Raw genomic sequence first — 13,959 nt, forward strand, 5'->3', positions numbered from 1 at the left:
AGACCGTGAAAACCTGGGAAAAACCGTGAATTTTATGATGTAGTGTGAATGGGTACCCTGGGTAGGTAATGAAATGATATTTTGTTATCAACGTAGAACTGTGAAATGAAATTTAATTATTAAACATGGAGAACAAGGCTTTAGCTACTCAAATAAAGTCATTTTAATCCTTCCAATGCATAATGTTTCATGAAATGTGAATTATTTATGTATAATATGAATTTTTTAACACTTTTAAAGCTTTCAAATTAATTATATCGTTCCTCTGAATAGTGCTTAAATGATGATAATCCGATGACGAGATACACTCGTCATTGCACTCATAATTCAAAATTATTAAAATTTGCACTATTAATAAAGAAAATATTAAATATTATAAGAAAATTATAATAAATATATTTTATTATAAAAATAAGGCAAAAAATCTGCTGCAAGCAAACGACTTGTATCCAGTCACAGGAGAAGACACACTGAGACGCTGGGCATTTTACAGGGTCTAGTAGATGGCGGGCCGAGAAACCTAACAGGACCGATGCCTTGTATTCAAGGCATCCACGTCCTAGGCTAGCGCGGTGAGAGTGTTAAATGGAAACCATTTTGAAAACGCTGAACTTGAAATAAATGTGAAGAACATGTAATGCAGTGGATGAGGACTTAATTCTTCTGGTAAATACATGTATTAAAATTCCACCTGGTGGTTGTGTCATATGACCTAAATAATCCTCCTTAGGCAGAGGACCTTGGCATTTATGTAGTGCCTTTTAGATCTTGAGCCATGTTAGGAATAGTGAATTTTTATTAAGTTTTCTGTTAGTTATGCCTGCCTAGGATTGACCTTATTCCTAAGGTTGTGGTAGGTAATTGAGAAATATGCAATTCATGAATGAACATGATTTGGTCCGAGATGTCAGGAAGGCCGCTCCTACAGTTTGGCCTCCGAGAGTTGTCCGATGACTTTTAGAAGGGTCTAGTTCGGGATAGGGGGCAAGGTTGCAAGGTATGATTGGGAAACGCCCACATCAAACGTAAACTAAAGGGTTCTGTGATGAAAGCAGCCAGAAGGGACGATGAGCGTGAAGGTCCCAAACGGAAGAATCCCTTGTTTTGGTGATTCAAAGAAAGGGCTTGTTTTGGTGGCTCAGGATTATTTCAGTACTTCATTTGCATGAGATAACGTTGTATGACTAGGTGAGAGTGTGAGGTGCGTTTGAGGGACAGCGATTGGCTGCAAACCGTGCTGGCTCAGGGTTCTCTGCCCCTCTTTTTGAACTGTCATCGGATCATCATGCCAGCCGGACTGTATGCTAAGCATCGAGGAGTGTGTTTATCCTGCAGAATGCAAAAACTACATTACACTTACGCGTTAACTCACGATTGTGATGAACTATTCTACCTGGGCATGCGACGCAGCCAAATCCGAAAAAAAATCGCTCTCCGCAATAAGGAAGAACGGGTGAAATGCTGAACAGTTACTAACTTCGCACCGGATTCAATGATTCTTTATTCAGTTTATGCCCAAAGTGTGAGTTCCTCTATGCCACACTGCATCATATTGGCCTAATCGAAAGGCACCAAATTCAATATTTGAAATTTTTGAATGCTTGTATCTCTGAAAGTTCATGAAAAGGGTGGTTTCCTATTATTTTTTCATTGCCTAAATCAAAAGATTATTACTCCTGGAGTACGTGTTTCAGGCTTTTAGATTTTTAAATAATGATATCTACTTTTCGCGATTAAATGAAAAGGGAAAATTTTCAAGCTCGCGAAAGCATGCTGGCGTACAGTTCTCCTCCCCTCCTTTTCATTTTCCATGGTATATAGATATGGTATTTGGAGGAGGTGACCGACAGCTGAGGTCATTAGGGTAGTTTCCTTCATCAAAGAAAACGAAAGGCATTGATTGCGATTCGTTACCCACCACTAGTGTATTCATAATATGCAAGTTATTCGGTTTTAGAAATCCCAGTTTAGGTGAATGTTAATAAACAATTTTAACCTCATTTGAAAAAGGCCAGATTGGCGCCTATGTGATGCCACTCCACGTGACGTCAAAGGGACCTAGTTTCTATACGAGTAGATGGGGGTTTTACATCGTCTGAGGTTACCAATCCAAGCGTGACGCTCAGAGCTCAGGGAAACATCTCTTAATAGCCACCTATTAAAATTGGCTAAGGTCGGAAAGTTTTCTTCGTTTGATAAGGTATTAATAATCCTTATTTAAGCCAAGTGCTACCAGCTAGTAGGATACTCTGCTACCTGCTAGCATCCTGCGTCATATCAGCGCTCAAAGCCTCGCCCCAGGTCACCTAACTTGCGGCAGCGGGAACCAGAACGATGTCACATGGAGTATTCCCAGCATTCATACTTAGCCGTCGCATTTTCACGTGCTTGAAAATTTTCACTTTTTATTTAATCGCAAAAAATAGATATCGTCATTTTAAAATCTAAAAGCGTGAAATACGTACTCCAGGAGTATTAATCATTCGATTTAGGCAATAAAAAGATAATAGGAAACCACCCTTTTGCGCCATGAGAGAAGGGTCGGTAAGGAAGGGTGGAGAGAAACCCAGCGTTGGCATTAGGCTGCTCTTAACGAAAGGTGCCAAGGGGACCACGGCTTAACATCTCATCCGATGTACGGAGTGTGAAATATCCTCCACACAACACTCAAGCAGGGATCGGGCAGTTTGTGAAAATTCTCTGCCACTGTCAGGATTTGAACCCGAGCCCGCCGGATGGGAAGCCAACACTCTAGCCACTACACCAACCCGATCCCCCATCATTTTCCATCGGACAAGTCTCACCAGCTGGACTGTAACCTTGATTATGGGGGTGCTTGCCACTCCCCCAGGAATCAGAGGTTGTTGCTCACTTATTTTTATGGACTCAGCCCGATGTGAAAAAATAGTTGTGGCTACATCTCTAGCAACTATGCTCAAATTTTGATCCATGCAGCGTAAAAGTCATCACTGCGGCTGGTCTCGGTATACTTTAAACTACAAAATATCATTTCATTACCTACCAGGGACGCCGACGTACAAAAAATATTGTGGGGGCCCAAACCGGGGATCTTGCCCTGGGATATTTCTAAGTAGTCAGTTTTAAGTTTTTTAAGCATTTTAGAAGAGTCATATGATCAGGAATAGAACCCTGATAACTCGAATCTCCATATCTGGACGCTCCGGGGAAAATTGACAAGCCTGACACATTTTTTCCTCACACCCATGACGAATTTTTGAGGGGGCTCGGGCCCCATGGAGTCGGCGCCTATGTTACCTACCATTCCATTAATAAAAAACACAAAAAATAAATAGAAGATAGGGGCACAATTAAATTAAAGTGGTAGGGGTGAGTCTGTAAAACCACGATTGGCTAAGGTGTCGTATTTGATGGAGAATTTCGTTTGCAAGTGATTGTCTTCAGTAGTGTATGATGGGAAACTTTCCTAGATCATGAAGTACTTTCTTTCACTTCAATCGCAAAGTGACCAACCACCGACTTCAGTCCGGATGATGACAGCCAACATGTTAGATTCAAAAATAAAGGTTATGTACCACACAATATTTATTTAAAACTAGGGATGAGTCGAATAGCAGATTTCTCAAACTCGAATATCGAGGTCGATAACCGGGTCGAAACCGGGTCGGTAGTTCGTTAATAAAAAAGTGTGTGGAAATTAACCATTTTATTTTATTTTATCATCATGAACATTAAACATTTCCACCATATATCGCCGGACACTGTGAATTATGTTTGAATATCGAATTCGAATATTAAATCATTGCTCGAATATTCGAATACCTCCAATTTCGAATACCTCGAATACTATAAACGATGAATGCGGGAATGTTAGACTTGGTTACCTAAGCAGCAGGAAACACAAGATTTTGGCGAGTAATTGTGATTTCCTTTAAAGCATTCAAACAGGAATTTAGCTGATCAATGGAATATTTTAGTTTTATGGAAACAATTGGGCATATTGTTGATTTAACTAACATCTCTTTCAAGTATTCTAAGGGGACACACCGTTGAGGGCTCTATAATCTCCACATGGCCGCCATTCCACCCCTCTCTTTGGCACCATATGCAAGGGCGAACTCCAGTTGCTTTGCGATGGGCATACGACTCCCATCTTTATCATTGCTTCGAACTCCTTTTTTGCTGCTTTCAAACGGTCGCACCACCTTGCAAAAAAATTATTGCATGCCGTCTCGGCATTTACATTGCTACGTGCGATTGTGTATTGCGTGAAATTCAAAGTATTCGAGGTTGTACCTTTAGCATAATTATTCGAGATCTTGAATATTGAATACTTTCTAGTATTAGAGTATTCGCGGATACTATTCGCACATCTCTATTTTAAATTCTACCGGTTTAGAATTTTTCATGTCATTTTAAAGGGGCAAGAGGTAATTCTGTTCAAAAAGGTTGTAACTGTGAGTTTTCTTTATATTACGTGTGGATTATAATAACCTTTATTTTTGAACCTATCAGGTCACCATTCTACAAATTTAAGTTACAAAACATGGATTTGATACGAAACCAACGTACGTTTTGAGTGACCAACCACCAACCTCTATTTATTTTTTTACTGAGATTAATGGGGATAAACCCTTCACATAATATTTTCAAATTTCTGTAGGTGCAAATAAAATTTATATGATAAAAAGTATATGTTCACTCAGTTTAAAAGTAAAAAATAGAGACTATTACGAATGTAACTATTAATGTACACAGCATTTGACAATCTTATATAATTAATTATATTATTCATAAGAATATGATACTTTACAGAGAGATTTTTGAATCAGACTTAGATCAATTATTTATGCATCAGTTGGCATAGTAACAAGTTTGAATGTACCTTTATCTTTCTCCTTAACCCTTTCGATACGGTGGAGTTCTGTCCTTAGCATTACTGCTGTACTGAGCCCCATGAGACTCTTCTGTCCCCTCCGTACTGAGCATTTTTATTTATTTATTTCAAAAGCTCACATACAGCAATTATACCCAATTTACAAGATAATTTTTTTTTTATATGATTTTGCAGGAGATTGTTAAGAAGGGTCTCGCTGGTAAAACGCACTCTCAGCACCAACCTATGGTCCCTTCCTAGCGGGCACTCCTCATTATCTTGGACTCAAAGGATAGTTAGTCTCCCTCCTTTTGGGGTTAATAATCCTACCAGCGGCATTGGTTTGCGGTCAATTATGCTTCTTTTGTATATATTAGCTATACGAATAATTGTTGCTTTCACATAAATCGCAGATTATGTATTGAATTCCTCGTTTTATTCTGAGAATCGTCAAATTTTGAACGAAATAACCGTCGATATTAACACATTTAATGCAGCAACAATTTGCATGTTGATGTTTATTCTGAAACTAGATATAAGTTATATTTATCGTAGAATTTCGATTAAAAATTGTAAATGCTGCTCAAAAGACATAATTCAATTCTTATTTTATTTTTTTTTTTTGACAAAGATACAAATATTTATTTTTTTAAATGACTGGATAAACAATTGTATGACCGCTAAGAGGGGTAATATAGGATGAGGTGTCCGGGTACCTGCTCAAAGATTTTGAGGGTTAAGCCTAAGCCCCGCAGTGTTGGGTCCCGAAACGAAGACATCGTACACCTCGACCATCATAAAAGGGGAGAGCTGGGAAACGTATTTATTTGGCGTTTGTTCACCTGCGTAGAAAAATCTCTGACGAAAATTTGCGGCTTTCGTCTCCCAAGGTCAAGAAACGTCCAGATGCATATTTTCGTCTTTATTAGGGTGAAGGTTAAATGCAAAGCACGAGCCAAAGGTTTGTAACTCAGCCAGTAATGAGTTCCACGATTTGCTAAGCTTATAAATGGGATTAATGAATTCAGCGCTTGAATGGGAATGCAAGCTATGAATGACTCTATGGCAAAATAACTTGAAGTTAATTTGTCTTTCCTCATAGTTCCTCTAATTCAGCAGTACGAGTGAAGTCTTGGCAGGTGTCAAATGTGAGAAGGGTTGTTATTGTGATGAACAGATTTATTTAAGGGCCCCCCCACCCACTGACAACTTTTACAAGGCAACTACGTAGTTGCTTTGCGGCAACTGAAAAGTCGCCTGTGTGCAGGGCCACAGTCAATGCTGTGTGTTTCATTTGGACTTCCATAAAGCAACTAAATAGTTGCTTTGGAAAAGTTGCCAATGCGTGGGGGCCCTAATTGTATGTTAATCACGATTGATATCCAGTCGTAGCAGTGATAAGTAATATCCATTGGCGTAACAACAACCGAAGCATGGAGAATTGGAGGTGAGCTTTTGTGCTCCGTCTATATTGCCAGATGAGCACATTCTTATTGTTGGGCTACTAGATAAGCGGATTTGATTCGGTGGGGGATTGTTGAGCGTTTGTGCTGTGGAGGTATCGATATCTTAGAAATTTGTCTTGTCCATTGCGAATGATAGACAATAGACTTCAGTCACGAACGGTCATAAAAATTGTCTTTCGTCGAAGTGACCTCGTTCATGAATTGATCACATAAAAAATCTCGATCACTCATGACTGCTCCATTAGTGGTGTGAAGTCCTTTTTCAGGAAACTGGTACACCATAACTACCATCACTACCTCAATTGTCTTATATGTGGCAAACTTCATTTGTCTTGTAAGTCTTGGCTCATACCAGGATGACGTTCATTATTGACGTGGAGTGGCATCGCATGGGCGCCAATCTGGCCCTTTTCAAATGAGGATAAAAATGGACCATTGCCATTCGTCTAGACCGGTATTTCAAAAACGAAATAATTTGTATACTATGAATACAGTAATGGTGGGTAACGAATCGCAATCATTGCCTTTTGTTTTCTTTGATGGAGGAAACCACCCTATTCACGGCTTATTCATAGTTTTTTACAGTTTTCACGGTTGAGTGAGACCCCTGCATTTTAGTCAGAAATATTGATCACGTAACAATCACGCACGTTAACTAAAAATTTATTAAACGCAGCAGACGCTGTGACTGCAGACATTTAAAAAGAACCAACGAAAAAATAAATGAAGATAGGAGTGCAAGCATTCAGAAAATAAATTGAAGTGTAAGGTGTTAATTGAAATGAAAAGCTAATGATTAATGGAAACAATGGATGGTTCTCTTTTGAAAAAAGTATTGCTTGTTCTATTATCTATATTCTAAATACTACTCTCTGTTTGTATGCAATGATGTTTTCACTTGGCTGTTGTTCTTAATACAATGTGTGGAGAAGTGTGTCTGAGCATCAAACTGGAGTATTAATTAATTAATTACTTAAGAGACAGTCCAAGTGATCATTAATGTTCTCGAAGTTCTCACAGGAGAGGGTTCGTTTGTGTACAATATGAAAAAATAATCTCAAATCAATAAAAAAAATAAACATCGTAATCAATCATCATCAATAATAAAAAAATAAATAAGACCAATCATCAGTCATGATTGGTCTTTCAGTGGTGCTAAGTCTTTTTTTTTTTGGGAACTACTACACCATAACTTAAAATCTTACGACTGGTAACCTAAGTGTTCATGAACACTTGCAAAAATTCAGACTCTTCTTAACTCCCCTGGTCTCTCTATTTTCCCACTCACAACCTTTAGCGTGAGTTGAAATTTGCTAGCGATATGTGACGTCAGGAGGGATAGCACTTTCGTTGCTGCGTTTGCATTCACGGCGTCTGTCGTGTTTGTTAAATTTTTAGTTAACGTGCGGCCGATGATCGTAACGCGATCAATATTTCTGCCTAAAATGCCCTATCTGCAAACCGTGAATTTGAAGACATTTAGACCGTGAGAACCTGGAAAAAACCGTGAATTTTATAATGCAGTTGAATGAGTGAGAACCCTGTCTCTCGAATGCATGACTGGCCACATTTTTGGGATATGGCAATGAATCCGGGTATCTTCAGTCCAATCGTTGCATTCTGGGAAAGCTCGAGACAATGTATCATCATCAAGCAGCTTCACAAAGTCATTTGCCCTAATGTCGGTCGGAGAAGTCTTGGAAATATCCTGGATATTTGGTTGTGGTGGGAGAAAAACTCTCTGGTCACAGCAGAATGTGCAACTATACTTCAAAAATCAAATCAAACTCATAAATCACAACAATATCACAACACAATTATCCAGAGTAAGTCCTTAACACGTTGACCGCCATGCCAGTCATAATGACCGGAGTTGAGTGGCTCCTGTCACGCCACGCCGGTCATACTGACCAGCCTCCGAGCGACTGTTTCAGGATGTGGATTTCTGATGCCGGAGGGACCAAAATCTCTTGTTAACGTATGGGCCATGATCGTTGCGGTGTCAGAATATAAATATTTATTTTAAAGTAAAGTACAAAATCACATTAAATGTTTTATGATCCGGGAATAGTTAACGGAATGAAAAACACTAATGGCGTCAGAGGACATATCTACTAAAAACATCATGGCGGTCAACGTGTTAACAAAGAAAAATCAGGAGCGACAACCTGTCCGTTTACCATTACTTAGCAAATCAAATTGACTCAATCACAAGCACAAGTGTCCCGGAAAAGTACTTGCGAAGAAAAATCTGGAGCAACGACACATACGACAGAACACCACTTTTCATCATGACATGACTCCGATTGTTTTTTTGTACTGTGAACAAGAGTTGTTACAACAGCAAGAAGGTGAAAATCATGGTTGATTCTCAAATCTTCTCCGACTTCAATCGGACATCAATACCCTTATATACCCTTACCCACCCTTACGCCATAATACCCTTAACTCCCACTTAGACAGTCCTTAAATTGTTTCGTTCCTCAACATTAGAGTACCTTCCCGCCACACCCGATCTACCTCTTTACTCCACATTCATACACCCAGGCTATCTGTAATTAAGCGCTCAATTTTCCCTAGACTTCCTTCTATAATAAATTCTCTTCCCTGTGATATTGATCCGTTTGGTCTGACACTTAAAATTTTACTCATCGGGCATTAACATATTTATCGCATAAATGACTAGATAGCCGGATAAATGTTTGTTGTTTTCTTTTATTCTATTTAAATTTGTGATGAATAATTATTATTAAATTATTTAATATTTGTTGTTATAAGAGCACTTTAAATTGGCATTCTTGCTGTATGTGTATGTCTTTATTAAAATAAAATAAATAAATAAAAAAAAATATTTCCGTATTCGAGTGGTGAGGTGGATGTTTTTTTTGCACTCCTAATGGTGAGGCAGGGTGCGTACCCAATTTGGCACTTCTCTAGTGTACGCCTTCTGCTAGACTTTTTTCCCCATCTAAGACTTTGCTACATTTGCCCGTGAAATCCCCATTTGTGAATGCCTTTGTTGGAAAGTTGGCCTGAAAATGTGGGAAAGGTCGGCCATGCCTCCCACTCAACCGTGAATAAGACGTGAATTTTGTCTACCGTGAAAAAAAGTTAGAAATAGCTGTGAAATTCGTCGTAAAACCTTAAAAACCTCTCAAACTTGATTTTAGATCTACGATTGACAGATTAAAAGAAAAATAGGTCAGTCACTCGCCGATACTGTCCATGCATTTATTATCTGCACACACGTATATTAGAAGCACGATTATTGGTCTGTGTGCCATGACGACACACAGACCTTAAGGCTGTGATTGGAGGACCTTTAACCCAAGTGATTATTAGCCCTGGCGAGAAATCAGACACATCTTCACTTCTCTATAACCCTACATTTTCCCTCTAACGATCTTTATCCGGCCCTGAATTTTGCTAACAATAGGCGACGTCGAGAGAGGTAACACTTTCATTGCTGCGTTTGCATTCACGGTGTCTTATCGCATTTGTTAAATTATTAGTCAACGTGCGGCCAGTGATTTTTAGGAGAACAATATTTCTTCCTAAAATGGCTTATCAAACAGACCGTGAATTTGACGCAATTTTGACCGTGAAAACCTAGAAAAAACAGTGAATTTTATAATTTTGTTAGATTGGGAACCCTGTCAGCAATATTTCAAAATGGGACTGTTGGCATGCACCCTGTCTTGCCTATCATCCTTGTGCAATGGTAGTGTGTTGTCTCTTTTAACCAGTGTTCATGGTATTACACAGACTGAATGAAAATATACAGTCTTTATAAATTATCACAGAATTTTTTATATTGATGGGATACATTTTTTTTTATTTTGGGAAGAAAAAAATGTGTGATACAATTCTGATTTTTTCACATGATAAAAAAAGTCTGTGAAAATTTACAAAGGCTTTTTCGTCTTAATTCAGCATAAATATTCTATAAGTGGAAGCTTAAATTATCGCTTTCAGTTCACTGACGATGAACAGCTCAGTTTGTATTCCGTATGGGATTGCAGTAATGAAGACATACAATACAAGCAAAAAATACAAAGCCACATGAAAGTTTCTGGAAAAGCAAAATCTAGGTAGAATAGTTGCACCACTTGCACTAAAATGGCAATAGGGTGGTTTCCTATTATTTTTTTATTGCCTAAATCGAAAGATTATTACACCCGGAGTACGCATTTCACGCTTTTAGATTTTTAAATGACGATACCTATTTTTTGCGATTAAATGAAAAGTGAAAAATTTCAAGCGAGCGAAAACGCGACGCGTAAGTAGGAATGAAGGGAAAAAGTCCGTACGACGCATTTCTGGTTCCCCCTCCCGCCTGGTAGGTGACCTTGATCGAGGCTCTGAGCGCTGATAGGACACAGGATGCTAACGGGTAGCTGAGTACCTTCCTGTCTGGTAGCGCATGGCTTAAAAAAGGTTTATTAATACCTTATCAAACGAAGAAAACTTTCCGACCTTAGCCAGTTTTAATAGGTGATTATTAAGACATGTTTCCCTGAGCTCTGTGCCTCATGCATGCATTGGTAGCCTCTGACGATGCATAACTCCTATCCTCTCGTGTAGAAACTAGGTCTCTGTGACGTCACGTGGAGTGGAATCGCATGGGCACCAATCTGGCCTTTTTCAAATGAGGATAAAATTTGACCCTTGCCATTCGTCTAAACCGGTATTTCAAAAACCAAATAATTTGTGTATTATGAATACACTAATGGTGGGTAACGAATCGCCATCAATGCCTTTTGTTTTCTTTGATGGAGGAAACTACCCTATTCTATCTCGTCATGAACTTCAGATGTCACCTCGCACAATGAGGAGTGTGGCCCATCGTCATATTTTTATAATTTTAGCGCTACTTAGGGGAACAATATAAATATTATGAAAGGTTAGCGATGTTAAAACATCCATAATGTACATGAAGAACTCATATATCATGAAATATGGTGATTTGGAAGGAATGAAAGTAAAGATTTTGTACGATCAGCGATAGCTGTGTTATCGATGATCTTACGGGAAGAAGGTTCATTCGTGAACAGTATGATATTATATTCGCTCTTTATTTCACTCTTCTATGTTGATCACAAAATCATTTCATTACCTATCACTCCATGTAGAATGAACCACAGAAAAAATAAATGGAGAAAGAAGCACGATATTCAGAGAATGAATTGAAGTGTAAGGTGTTAATCAAAATGAAATGATCAATTTTTCTGCTGAAATCGAAATACGAACCAAATGATCGATTAATGGAATCAACGGATGGTTCTCTTTTGAAAGAAGTATACTTTTGGTTATAAATACTGCTCTCTGTTCGCATGCAATGATGTTTTCACTTGGCTGTTGTTCTTAATACAATGTGTGGAGAAGTGTGTCTGAGCATGGAACTGGAGTAGTAAATACTGTAGACATGCCCTAGGATTATTATAAACCAGTACCATTGATGAATTTCTTAATTCAGCCTCATTTCAATTTCATCATAAAATGTTAAAAATCTCTCCAAATTTGATTGTAGAACTACGATAGACAGATTAAAAGAAAAATCAATGTTTCGATCATGTTACAAGGCAGAGTCACATGCAGATACTGTACACGCATTTTTCTGCGCACGTGTATTCGAAGCGCAATTATTAATTAGTTCATGTGTGCTATGACAGCACATTGACCTTAAGCCTGCGATTGGAAGACGTTAACCCTGGCAAAAAATCAGACACTTCTTCTTCACTTCCCTGCCACCCTGCTCTCTCCGTTTTCCCACTCACACCCTTTTAGCCGGACATGAATTTTGCTAGCGATAGGTGACGTCATGAGAGATAGCACTGTCATTGATGCGTTTGCATTCGAGGCATCTGTTGCGTTTGTTACATTTTTAGTTAACGTGTGGTCGATGATTGTTACGTGACCAATATTTCTTCCTAAAATGCCCTATCTACAAACCGTGAATTCGATGACATTTATACCGTGAAAACCTGGAAAAAACCGTGAATTTTATAATGTAGTTAGAGTGGGAACCCTGGAAATGGAAATGTGAACCATATGATCGATTAATTTAAAAAAAGGGATGGTTCTCCTTTGAAAAAAAGTATTGTTTGTGGTTATAAATACTGCTCTCTGTTTGTATGCAATGATGTTTTCACTTGGCTGTTGTTCTTAATACCATGCGTGGAGAACAGTGTCTGAGCATCAAACTGGAGTACATATTCACTATTGCAGCACACTCCCGATTATCCAGGCTAATAATGGGTGGAGTTGGCACGAATAATCAGGAAACACAAGTAGTCCAAACTTTTCCTTTAATTTTTGGTAATTTTAAACATTTACTCAAATCAAACAATCTATTATTATTAGCGCACATTGTTTGTTATTCTAGATTGCTTTCCGGAATCGTAACGAGCTTCCTCTTCCCGACCGCTATCTTTTCAGTTGTGATAACGTGATTGTACTTGTATTTCTACTGTGAGGCCACGGCATTAATTCCGAATGTGCGATATACCGTATTCCTCTGAATATAGTCCCCTCCCCCCTAATTTTGAGGCTTGAGTTTCGGGAAAAAAATAAAAAAATGGGTTTGAATATAGTCCCCCCTTAATTTTCATCACAGGCATTAGGGTAATTTCCTTCATCAAAGAAAACGAAAGGCATTGATTGCGATTTGTAACCCACCATTAGTGTATTCATAATGTGCAAATTATTTGGTTTTAGAAATCCCAGTTTAGACAAATGGCAATGGTCAATTTTATCCTCATTTGAAAAAGGCCAGATTGGCGCCCATGCGATGCCACTCCGCGTGACGTCACAGGGGCCTAGTTTCTATACGAGTAGATAGGAGTTTTACATCGTCTGAGATTACCAATGCATGCATGAGGCAAAGAGTTCAGGGAAACATTTCTTACTAATCACTTATTAAAACTGGCTATGGTCGGAAAGTTTCCTTCGTTTTATAGGGTATCATTAATCCTTTTTTAAGCCAAGCGCTACCAGTTAGCCGGGTACTCTGCTACCTGCTAGAATCCTGCGTTGTGTCAGCGCTCAAAGCCTCGACCCAAGATCGCCTCACTTACGGCAGCGGGAACCAGAACTACGTTACACGGAGTTTTCCCAGCATTCATACTTAGCCGTCGCGTTTTCACGCGCTTGAAATTTTTCACTTTTCGTTTAGTCGTGAAAAATAGATATCGTCATTTTAAAATCTAAAAGCGTGAAATAAATACTCCAGGAGTAATAATCTTTCAATTTAGGCAACAAAAAAATAATAGGAAACCATCTTTTTTAGGAAAAAAAGGGGGGACTATATTCAGACATATACGGTAAAATATATAATTAGGGATCGTCGATAACATTTCTCTTACTTTACGATTGCTTTATTGCTGTAGAATCTTCTAAAATTAATCAAGAGTTTTTTTCCGTCCGCTGATCATCGTCTGCAATTACAGAGCAGGAGTCCAAGTACACTTGAAAAAACCGTGTCTGCAAGTAAATAAATAATTCCATTTTACAAAGGGGATTCCAATGGAAATGATAACCTCAGTGTAGCCTTGCGTTAAAATTCAGATATCTTGGTGCTTTTGCGTCCGATTTTATTTTTTTATAAAGATCGCGAAAAACGTCAAAGTAGCGTGAACT

At 38.5% G+C, this 13,959-nt stretch overlaps 1 protein-coding gene across 3 annotated transcripts in view; it reads left to right on the forward strand.

The window, feature by feature from the left end:
* The window catches only part of LOC124170217 (armadillo segment polarity protein), a 99,077-nt gene that overhangs the window by 22,999 nt on the left and 62,119 nt on the right, over positions 1–13,959 (forward strand). The gene's annotated exons all lie outside the window — the stretch shown is intronic.

This window comes from Ischnura elegans, chromosome 13 (assembly GCF_921293095.1).
Source record: "Ischnura elegans chromosome 13, ioIscEleg1.1, whole genome shotgun sequence".
Lineage (NCBI taxonomy): Eukaryota > Metazoa > Arthropoda > Insecta > Odonata > Coenagrionidae > Ischnura > Ischnura elegans.